Source organism: Protomyctophum parallelum (genome assembly GCF_964188405.1).
Source record: "Protomyctophum parallelum genome assembly, chromosome: 15".
NCBI lineage: Eukaryota > Metazoa > Chordata > Actinopteri > Myctophiformes > Myctophidae > Protomyctophum > Protomyctophum parallelum.
This window is the reverse complement of record NC_139710.1, coordinates 16,715,830-16,728,281: the sequence shown is the minus strand read 5'-3', so window position 1 is coordinate 16,728,281 and position 12,452 is coordinate 16,715,830. Positions and strand designations below refer to the sequence as shown.

At 41.0% G+C, this 12,452-nt stretch overlaps 1 protein-coding gene across 1 annotated transcript in view; it reads right to left on the bottom strand.

The window, feature by feature from the left end:
- The window catches only part of ghra (growth hormone receptor a), a 42,243-nt gene extending 30,983 nt beyond the window's left edge, over positions 1-11,260 (bottom strand). Inside the window, exon 1 of the mRNA XM_083784172.1 lies at positions 10,918-11,260. The gene's annotated coding sequence lies outside the window, so the exon portion shown is untranslated. The remainder of the gene's footprint in view (positions 1-10,917) is intronic.
- Between the last annotated feature and the right edge of the window lie 1,192 nt (positions 11,261-12,452).

The window sequence follows — 12,452 nt, the reverse complement described above, 5'->3', positions numbered from 1 at the left end:
TGCAAAAGTACTCAATGTAGTAATATATCCTTTTGAAAATTCAGCTTTGCTGCTATGGCCTTTGGGATTTGAAGCATTACTTGCTCTGCCAAAAGCATGATTGCAAGAAGTACATACAACAACAGAAGCATTTCTCATCAAGGCCTGTTGTCATAGAACAAGGTCACACCCTCTCCTTTGCCAGACAACCTTGTAGAACTAAAATCTCTGACAAAGCTTTAAACACAGAAATGTGGTGACAGCCTCCCAGCTCCCACATCTTATCCGTCCACATCCTAAAACTAAAATAAGATGACAAATTGTTCCTGGTCACTAAGGTGGTGTTGTTGGACAGGTTCTACCAGTCAAATCCAGCATCTAAATATAGAAACTAATAGCTCACAGCTATTTGGAGGTTGCTCACAACAACCGAGAACTTGAAGAACATTCTTCTTAGGGAAAACTCACCCTAAGAACCTCTGAGCAGGGTTTTGGAGGTTAAAGACTATACTGTAGGTACACACAACAATCTTTAAAGGCGATTCAGGATGTCAAAGACAAGATACAATATACTACATTTTACTGTTCGTGTAGGTATAATAAATACTAAAGAGAAACTGTTTTCACGTCATGTTTTCAAAGGAGCAAAAAGTATGATCAACTGGCATAAGCATCCACTTAAAGCGTCCTTGGGTTTTTAAAAGGCATTATATACATTTATTTAAAAGTTATTACAATTATTACTTTAGCTTGTCACTACTACTATATAAGAGATCTTGAGATTGTTTTCTTTTCTTTTTCCCTCCCAACAATTGTGTAATAAAGTGGCAGTGCCAGGGATACATAGACCTGTGGCAGTGATTTGGTTAAACACTGGGGATACAGTTGCTGACTGTCTTGGTATCATGCCAACTATTCTTGTATCAGTTTCAAACTGTTCCCGTAACCCGTACATTCTGCACTACTGCTGAAGGATTTCCCAAAAATTGCTCTTGGGGGTCGAGGAGAACTGGAGCAGCAGTTCAAAAAGTATGTATAAAGTGGAATTCTAACACACCAAAAATGTCATCCCAAATGCATGTATGTAAAAACATTTATTAGAGTGTGTACAAAATATAAGGCCACTCAGATCAGATGATGAGGAATAAAAATAGCTTATAGAAACCTGGCACACAATACAGCACATGCAACACATTACTTCCACAATGACTAGGCCTAAAAGTTATGTTAAACTACATTAGCTTCGCAATTCGCTTAGTGTAATATGGCATCCTTGACATATTCGACAGAACGTTCCTTAACCTTATAAACGCACATACTCTCCAAGAGTCTGGGCCTTTGCGTAATGATGTAGTGCGTAGCTCCTAGGGATGCTCCGATCAGGTTTTTTGGGACCGATACCGATCACCGATTGTTTCTCTCATGATCGGCCGATACCGATATGTCCGATACTGATCTTGTGAAATGTTAAAAATATATATATTTACAAAAATATTATATGTCAAAACCACAGAAACCAACTTTCCTGTGGCCTGGGCCATGGCTCAGTGGTCCAGGCACCTTGGTGTGCCGCGGGTTCGACTCCCGATCCCGACAACCCTTCCTGCATGTCTTCCCCCCATCTCTCTCCCCATTTCCTGTCAGCCTACTGTCTGTCCCTCCATAAAAAATATAAAATAAAGGCAAAAGTTTTTAAACTGTTCCTGTGTGTGGGGAGGAAAGGGAGAATGTTTAGGCCTGTCACAAAAATGCTAAATGATGTTATACTATTTATACCACGTAAATGGTGTAAAAGATCAGTTTCTCCAGATACTATCATGATTTCATCTAAACCCCCTTCTTTAAAGGACAACTTTAGTTTTTTTCAACCAAGGTTCATGTTTTAGGTTGTTATTAGAGAAACTAAAAGGTGAGTGTTAATTTTCTTTCATTTGCTGCTTTCTTTCGTTTTGGGGATTTTAGCAGTTTTCGAGCATGGGGCAAAATATGTATTTTTTTACAAAATATTATGGCGATTTATTATTTTATTATTTACTATAGTTCTAATAAACCCAAGAAATTACATCTGGCCACAAAGGATCACAGGATCTACTGAATGTGACAAACTGACATATTGAGCCTATACACACAGTATACTGTAAGCCTTCCCCCATGCAGTAGGCTACCTTCACATTCAGTAGATCCTGTGATCTTTTGTTGCTTCTCTTTTTACACTGCTTTCCTCCCAAAGTCGAGCGGTGTGGTCGCCCGACAACATTTTTTAATTAAATAGAAATCTTGTATTTCTATCGAGCGACGTCTTTCTTTTTTTCCCCACAGTTTTGTTTATTCAAGATTTCAGGGTATACAGCAAATCAAATAATATGACAATATACAGTATGTGACACACCCATAATTATGGAACATACCAAAGAGATAACATATAAATATAAACATATAAATGTCGGTTTCAACAAAGAGAAAGATAGGGACAGGGGGAGATGCGGTGCGCTGTGCACGTTCAAGACAGATATATCTCATATAATAAAGACGGTTGCATCCACACTCAAAATGCGCACCTGCCTGGTCGGGCAACCCGGTAGCAAACCTTACCTGCCCGACCATTTTATTTACATGCCCCGGGCAGTCGGGCAAGCGTTAGTGTCAACCCCTGGGACCCTTACAGTTCTGTAACTCTGACAAATGGAACCAAATGATTCCAATAAAACTGGGGTCCTTGAAATAATGAATAACATTGGGAATCACTGCCCCACTACTATACAGTATTCAGGGCCAATGCTCGTCCATTTCAACATGTGACCTCATGTTAATCTCTGTAGAAAGCTCTGCTCTGTTCTCCCCCACTATCAGAGTAAAGTGTCTGTGTGTGAAAGCTCCTTTCTCTCTCTCTCTCTCTCTCGATCGCTCTAAAATTAATGTTTCCCCTCCATTCCTCTCTCTCTCTCAGCCAATCTAGGGCCCCGATACATGCGGGAAGGCAGGTTTAACCAACCAAGAAAGTGGGAGGTTCGGTACAGACCTCCTAAGGTCCCTTGGTAAACATTTAAATCCTCTGTGGTCAACCCTCCTCCCACTGCCTCTGACCCAACACAGACTGTACACATGCAACCAGGCAAACCTACACACGTGCATGCACATGCAGCACACACACACAACACACACACACGTGTGGGCGCGCGCCATGCACATGCACGCGAGCACGCCAACACACGCATGCACAACACAGCCCAACACACACATACCCACTTGTAACCCCGTGGCCGACACTATCCCTCCCCCAAGTTTCCCTGGGGAGCTGGTTTCTGTTAATCATCTGTGTTTGTGTGAGACAAGTAGGCAAGAGAAGGGGGGAGGCTAAGAACGCATGGGCAGTGGCGGAAAGTAACTAAGTACATTTACTCAAGTACTGTACTTGTAATTTTGAGGTATTTGTAGTTTACTTGCGTATTTCCGATTTCCAATACTTTTACTTCTACTCCACTACATTTCAGAGACAAATATTGTACTTTTACTCCACTACCATTATTTGAAAACCTTAGTTTTCTTAACTACTACCAGTAGTTACATTGTAGATTTAAATTATTATTAGAAAACATACAGTGACCACTTCAATCCTATATACATTTCGGCCATTTGGAAATAGCCGATCTACAAGCTCACTTCTAGATCTGCTATTTTCTGTATTTGTATACATTTTTAACTTTATACTTTTGGTACTTTAAGTACATTTTTATATCGATACTTGTACTTTTACTCAAGAAATTTGTGATGACCATACTTTTACTTGTAACGGAGTTCTACATTGCAGTATTGATACTTTTACTTAAGTAAAAATGGAGAGTACTTTTTCCACCACTGAGAACGGATGGGGTGACGGTGTGAGGGTGGAGTGAAGTGAACAGAAGGTTAGGGGGTAGGAGGTCAGTTGGTCTCGTTGTGTTAGCCCCTTCCATGGCCTCCGAGGCACGCTCGCGTGCGCATGCGCACATGGTAATGTGGCAAAGCCAAGTTTAGTTTTAGATTCTTCCAAAAGTAAAGAAGGAAGAGTCAGCAAGGTTAAATTAATCCCAGCAAATCCCAGGAGAGATATATTTCGGAAATGTAAACATGCAGCATTCATGAGCTGTCTTAACCACTTTCAACCTGGCATACTTTTTGAAAATCAGCGACTTTGGATTTACTTGCAGGGAGGGTTTTTTTGCAGGGAGGTTTTCTCTGATTTGTAAAAGCAAGTAGGCTACTCCAGTACTTTAACTTAAATCCAAATTTGACAGAGGAACTTTCACTTGTAGTTGAGTAATATTTGACCAGAAGTATCTATACTTTGACTCAAGTACTGGGGTTGATTACTTAATGTGTATTGAACCATGGATTTGCAAAATCATGATTTGAGGCACTCCTGCAAACTTTGGACGCCAATCTTAGCCAATCAGGAATCGGACAGATCCATCTTGGTCACATGACTATAGAGATAATGTGTGTAGTGTAGCGATTTGTGTGATGTTTGGACAAAATCTGTTGGAAATTGGAATGCTTTCACATTGCCCATTGCTAAATGGGCAATGTGAAACATTTGGGGCAGAGGTTCTGCTCTGGCATCCAGGGAGTGTGTTCGATGTGGATTGGTCCAACGGTGCCGTAGATTATCCTGGCAGACTAGTCCTTGGCTTTAACCCATGCTATATCTTTGAGGTGATAAAGGGCTGACTTTGTGATGTGGCTGTTTAGGTGTGAGTCCATGACTACACAAAGTGTTTTGAGCTGGGTGCTGACTTTTGTCTTCCTTGGCTCCAAAAACTATAACTTTTTACAGTTTTGTCTTCGTTAAATTGAAGACATTTGTTCAATGCATTTTGTATTGGAAATATATTCCTCTGGTGATGTGATTATGTAGATTTGTGTATCGTCTGCATAACTATGCCAGTTTATTTTGTTGTTTTCCATAATCTGAGCTAGTGGGGGGATGTAGATATTGAACAGATCCTCAAATCAGATGTGTAATTACTAGCGATAGATACAAAATCTGTTCTCTAAATACGATTCAACACTACCTGACTGGTGCATTCATGTAAATTATGCGGATGAGATTTGACACATGAACCAGAATGGCCGAATATACGACTTAGTTCGCTGTATTGTTGTATTGTGCCTTTTGCTTTGGCAATGTAAACGTATGTTTTCTCATAGTCATCATGCCAATAAAGCCCATTGAAATGAATTGGTACTACTAAGTATTATGCAGCTATTCACTTGTAGTTTAAACAATAAACCCACACAACCACAAAGTTGATCTTTCCTTACAATCATTGCCAGGACAATCATCAATGGAGGCACATTGACATCACCGCACATACAGTTTCATTGATAGCCCGCACAATACAATCCTCAGCGTTGTAAATGTATCCATAAATTCTGATGTCATCACCCTGTAACCAAATGGAACCTTATGGGTCCATTTGGTTAGAGGACGCAGATGCGATCACGTGCTTGTGGATGCCATCACGGGCTCATGAAAGCAGGCACGCAGAGGAGCATGAATGAACCAAGCCTTAGTTTAATAGGATAAGGATGGATTCCTATGTTTAGTAGGAATGTTTAGTTGTAGTGGTGTAGTACCACGACTACTACACCCCTAGAGCTTTGACAAATTCCACAGGGCAGATCATGGAGTGTGAAGAAAATGTCCTACGTACAAGATGTCCTTAGTCAGACTCCTCACCTGTCTCACCATGTACAAATCCTTATTATAGTAGGTAGAAAAACTAATATAATTTGTCAGGATGGCCGAGAAATCCACGGACGGCTTCAGTGGTAATTTCCGTGATGGTGGAATGGCGGATTCCTGGGTGGACTACTTTACTGAGAATTCTGCAGGCTTATGGATTATGGCCTGTAGCATTACAGCCTGTCTACCTGAAGATGCACATGAATGAATTCACACGCATTCCACACAGAGCTCTTTAGTGGAACCACGGCTTCAAACTGAGATGACTGTAGTGCATACGGCAACCCTTTATAAGGTGTAAACAACATTCTGCGCCTGTGCACACGACAAGTTACACAGGTGCGCGCATACACGCATGCACACACACGCACATACACACACACACACGAACACACACACGCAACCGCACACGCACACACACTCACACACACAATGAAAAAGACATAATGGAAGTTTGTTCCATGATCAAACATGATTGTTTGATTGATGTCATTGTTAAAAACACAGAAGCTTTAGGCTAGAAAACAACACATTCTACACCAAAGTCTAAACTTATTCAGTATCTAGTGACAGTCAGAGCTGTTTCTGGAGCTGCCAAGACTAATCTGCTGTCATGTTTTATTGAAATCAAATTGTTGAAAGAAAGTACATCCATTTTCCACATTTCAATAAACAGAAAGACAGAAACAGCTTCATACGAATCCTTGCCTATTACAGTAAAAAGCGTAATTGGCTCATCTGTGTCATTGTGGGTTCGCTCCCTGCTGAGAGAGGAGGGTACAGTGCACCATATGTGTGGTGTGGTCATAATGTGATGTGATGTCATAACCATGGTCGTTGACACATTAGCTTTCCATCTCTCGCCCGGCCTGACCCATACTAGGCTAAAGAGGAATAATCCCTGGGATATCCCTGTCCTAAATAGGGATAAAAGTCGGTGTAAGAGAAAAAAAAATCATAAATTAATAACAGCGCACACCAATTTTTGGGGTGGTAAAACTGTGTTTTCCCAAAGTTGCCTTTACTGAATGTGTGTGCCAATCCATGCTTCATTTTATAGAAGCGGCTTTGGGGGTGGGATTGTTTGTTTGTTTTTGTGTTCCTTGCTTTTGCTGTTATGTGTTTTGTTTTCTTTAGTCATTCTTGGTGTTAACGTGTCTTATTGTGATTTATTGTCTTAAATAAAAAACATTTGATAACAAAAAAAAGAAGCGGCTTTGGAAGTTCTGTTGTATTATATTGCCAGTTTGGCCAATAAATTCAAATACTCATATATTTTATTATATACAATTATTACTGTGGTGCTTGACTTTACAGCCACATGGTGCATAGCAGCAGTGTGTTAAAGTTCAAAACCCCATGAGGAAGACAGTTTATTAATACAAGCGTGTTTTAATTAAGGACAAGCTGCTGAAACAGCTAGGTACTGCACACAAATATCCTCAATATTTTCAGGGTCTATGCTTTTAAATGGACACAGGGAAATTAAACTCTAGTCCAACAACAATTTCCAAATGAGACCAAAAGAGATGACCAAAACAATATTGTGATTGCACAATGACAAGATTTTTCTGATTGATTTGGGAAGGTCTTATCACTGCTGACATTATTTTATTTTATTAGTTATAGCTACAGTTAGTACAGCACATAATTAATGTGTAATTCAGGATTTGGATGAGAGCCTATATCACATAATGGAACATTAAAAAAATATCTGTATTTTTACCAAGCAAGGCCAATATTATGGAACATTTCAATGCTCCTACGAAGAGAATTGCACACATTTTGTTCAAGGTCCACTGTGGATCGTGCAAATAAATAATAATGCTCCCAAAAAAAAAACAAGGTTTGAACAAGCCACAGACATGTGCCTACATGTTGCACAGATGTGCTGATGAAGATGAGGCCACACTGGCAGAACAGCTCAGGCAGGGGTGGAGCATGAATACCGCTGTGCAACCAGCTGCTCTTAATAGACCTTGCATTGTTGGATGTATCTATTAACCTGTGTGTGTGTGTGTGTGTGTGTGTGTGTGTGTGTGTGTGTGTGTGTGTGTGTGTGTGTGTGTGTGTGTGTGTGTGTGTGTGTGTGTGCACGCGTGCGTGTGTGCGTGCATGCTCTAAGCTAAGGCATGCAGACCTGGCCCTTGGATGGCTCTTATATCTCCTACTCTTATTTCATAAGAGGGAGTGGAAAACTCAGTGTCAGCACACTGGCTCTGAAGAGCCTCTCCTGGAAGGAGATCAGGACACACATCTGCACAACTCGGCTAAGATGTGGGAGCACGCATATATGTGTGTGTGAGAAATACAGAACAAGAAAGGAAAAGAAAAGACAGAATACAAAGCAAGAGAGAAAGAACGTGTTTGTTGCAGCATGCACACGTAAAGTGATCTATGTGGAAAATGCTTTGCAGCATTCCAGACTGAGACGTTTTGCGCGTGTGTGTGTGCAGGCCATGTATGTGTGTGCGCGCGTGTGCATGTGTGCACATGCCGTGTGTGTGTGTGTGTGTGTGTGTGTGTGTGTGTGTGTGCGCACGCATGTGCGTGCGTGAGCCATGTAGGTGTGACCACACAAATGCCAGTGATAGATCAGACATCCAACATTTGTCTAAAAGGTGTTCTTCATACAATGGACAGAGCTAATGACTAATTAACCTAATAAAAAATGATCAGAATTGCTACATGAATTAATCAAATTCTGGTATATTGCGATTATTATCACTACAAGTATATTGTGATAACATCCACTGAGTCTCATGAGATATTCCACTTATTAATTAAATACAAATAAAAAAGGTTATATAATATCAGGTGGTTGGCAAACACAGGCTGCAAGTTTCAACTTACTTGTTGCAAATCTTTAGTCTGAAGTGAACTAGGCTTAACACGCCAGAACCGTCGAGAGAACATTTATAATGAGAACATTTGGAAATGCAATAATTTGGGCATATCCAAGGTTATGAGTAACAGCCTGTCACTGCCAATGTGTGTCTGCTACTGAGGTTCAGACTTGGTTTTCACCACCAAGTGTCATTGTTGCACAGCCTAACACACACACACGCACGCACAGTATATGATTATTTCAGGTGTGACAGTACAGTACAGTGACAGTACAGTACAGTAGAGGGACCCCCCGGGGACCCCCACATGGTAACGCTGTCATTTCTCTGTGTTTTGGACGCAGGGCGGCACACTGGAACCGGGCCGGCATTCTGGGCTCATTCCTGTGGGTCTGGAAGTTCCGAGTACCCCCCGGGAACCCCCATATGGAGTTGCATCACTCAGTTCAGATTTTTAGTTGTCTCTACAACTGCTATAGTTAAAAATAAGACTATCAATATTTGCTACTTCCATCCGTCTGTTTCTGTCCATCTTAAATTGTGTTGAGTGTGTGCCCAGTCCACACCCAGCGAGAACTCTGAATGGATCAAAGCCATGCAGCAGGTGTGCCTGGCTGGGGATTTCACAGACAGGGGAGTAAAAGTACAGACAGGGAGTGTTTGTACTGGATTCACACAATTTATGCAACAAATAGTCTGTGTAGTTGTTGCTCAATCTTGATTAATTTCACACCTACAACTGTTAGTTTAAAACTTTATCGATATTCACTAGTCTAAGTAGTCTTAGTCTTTTTCTGTGATGTCAAGTGTATGCAACTCCATGCCTATTTCAGAGCACAGCGTGCTTTGATTGACTTGTCGCTCTGTGCGAAAGCGTCAAAGATGAGGGGGGGTTTTTTCTCTCTACTTTGACACTTTTTGCTGGCTCTGCTGCACCCCAACGCAATGAGAGAAGCGGCGGTCGCTGTTCTATAGCTCTGCACCCCAACGCAGAGCGTCATTGCTCTCCATAGACTTTGCCATGAATCTTGCCGCATTCTCAGAACATGACTGCGAAATGATGAGTGAATTCAGAGTAAGGGTTTTGTTCAAAGACATTAGACTTCAAATGAAGTCCTTGACTCTTGCATTGAACGGTCACCCCCACAACCCCAACCCCTCCTTCTCTCTCACACAGACAGACAACCACACACATGGATGCTGAACATGTGTGCACATGTGTGTGTACACTGTAGCTGACTCTAATGGTTTGAGTGCTATGGTGTGTGCAGAACAGACCAGAAAGCCACTCTTCATGTTCTATGTCATACGATAGTGTCACACACTGAAAATACTCAAATATATGCTATTTTCAGCAGCACAAAACACCATGATTAAATAGCAACTGAAAGCTTCTTCATCTCAAACACAAACATATTCCTCAGATTCTCAAAGCTGATTTGTTTTTTGTTTTCAAATTGACAGAGCAACAATGAGTTTTGTATGGCTACTCAGTATAGCAGCTTACACCTGATCCAGGCTAAAATTGCTCAGGGTTCTTCTGCAAGTATAGAAGACAATAATTCCATGTCACCTTCTTAATTATTATGAACCTATGCTTCCTTATCTTTTATGATGTGATGTGATGTAGTGGACCTACATTTACAATGTTTACATTATTTTGTATAGGCTATACATTCATAAAATAGTCAACAATAATTAATTGTAGAGCCTCTCGACAAATTGTGTGGTTAGTTTTGTGTTTCTGCTGCCATTCTTGGGTATAAGGTTTTTCTTTACGGCTGCAAAATAATCAGAATACAATTATGTTAATCAGCTATCAGTTAATATCAACAGTTTGATTGACATCAGTGTGGATTGGTGTGGTTTGAGGCTGGTAGCAGCTATACATATTTCACAAGATGCGAGAGGCGATAGCCTGGTTATTAGACAATTGTAATAAATATGAACAAAAAGAAGATACAGAAAAAAAGACCATTCATAATCATAGTCATGCCATATCCAGATCTGTAACCTATTTCGAGGATATTCCAAGTCCTGCTACCACCCTACTGGCACGCGTGTACCTCGCCAAAGGATAGCTATTAAATTGTTTAGTTACTCTCCAAGTTGAACCCAACTTTGGCTACTAGTAGGCCTACTACGGTAGCCTACTAAAATGACCAGTAACAATAATACTCCTACATAGGACAGGTTGTTGAGGAAAACTGTTTCTTTAACCAAGCAAGGTCATTTAAATAGCCTAAAGTTTCGTGTCGTGTCTGTGCTACAAGCATGCCATTAGACAATTCAGGGGAAAAAAGAACACACGTACACTGACTGTAGCCATATTTAAAATTAACAAACAACAATGTAAAAAACACTTACTTAATACGATGTTATGACCTGGGAAACTGTAAAGATAGCCTACTGCGAATCGACTTTTCAGAACTTGTTCATCTGCAGCTGCGTAGCCTCAACCAACACGCAGAAGAAGTCGTCCGTCACTTCTTCGCCAAGTCGCCTAGAAAGCGATCTCTCTTGCGCGAGCGGAAAGGACGAGGTTTTTATTTACATTACCTATAATACCACTAGTCATTAATTTAGGTTCGCCCTTGGCCTTGCCGATGCTGGGTGACCTGGTCGAATCCGGTAAGCTCTGTTCATCATGTAGGCTATTTGGACAGCAACTCGTCTCGTTGCCTCTTGGTGAGACGACAGGAGAGGCTCATGTGCTCAGTTCGCACAGCGGTGAAGCGCCCTCGTCTGCCAAAAAATCGTTGTTCCAGCGCAACCAATCTGCAAGTGAAACCTATGAGTGATACCAACAGCTTAGCTAGTGGTACTGTGGTGTGTGGTTTAGCCTATGTTAAATACAACTTGGATACATTCTAAATTAGGCAAAATGTGCACATTAAAAATATATAGGCTACAGGGAATTAGGCATATTGGCCTGCACCGATTAAAGTTTATAGGCTATTTCGATTTTCAGATCACTTTTCGATCACCATTAAATATGGTTGCCTTAATTAAAACTTAATTATCCGAAAGTCAGTAGCCCTACGTGGAGCACCCACTGGGGTCTATGTGTGACGTCTTCGAGCCGGGGTCTCTCAGGAGAAGCCTAGTCAATAAGAACCCGCGCCCTGAGAGAAAACACGCAGCTGGTATTTTTCATCCTTTTAGTTTTGCATCAATTAATTTGATGGCTAAATGTGCTGCCTTTCAGCCTTTATCACGTTTGCTATTCCCAATGGCATTCCTAATGTGACAAAACGAGTTTGTGTAAATGCAGAAATAGGTATACAGTAGTGTAGCCCTGCCCCCTATATCAGCTGGTTATGAACAACACATGCTATAAGTGATTTGCTGTAGAGAGAAAACTAAATATTATAATTATATTGAGAAAGGGGCACATATAGGGATGGCTGGGGAGGCAGGTGACTGGTGACATGCAGGGATGATAGGCTATGCAGCTGCGTCAAGAAGACAAGAGTGTAAACTGTAGTCTAGATCAGATGTTCCCAACCACTGGTACTAGACTACTATAGCTACCACTGGTGGTACTTGAGCCCCACTCTGGTGGTACCATAGACGGTATGCAGAGGAGTCGCCCAAAAAATAAGAAAAAAGACAATATTTATATTACAGTTTTTCACGATTGTTAACAAACGTTTTTCCGGCATTCTCAAAACTGCACACACACATCTGAAAACAATACACACAAAATGCTAAACCCTGACTCTCCTTTTCCATGATGACTCTTTCTTTGCTATCAAATCTCTTAACTGTTCCCAAAATGGAACTCGTGTTTTCATTTGGTACTTACAGCGTATTTTCAAATGGCACACACATACCATTCATTGAGTACACACAACTAGCATTTGGCTACACACTACCAAGCATTTACAGCACAATGAAAT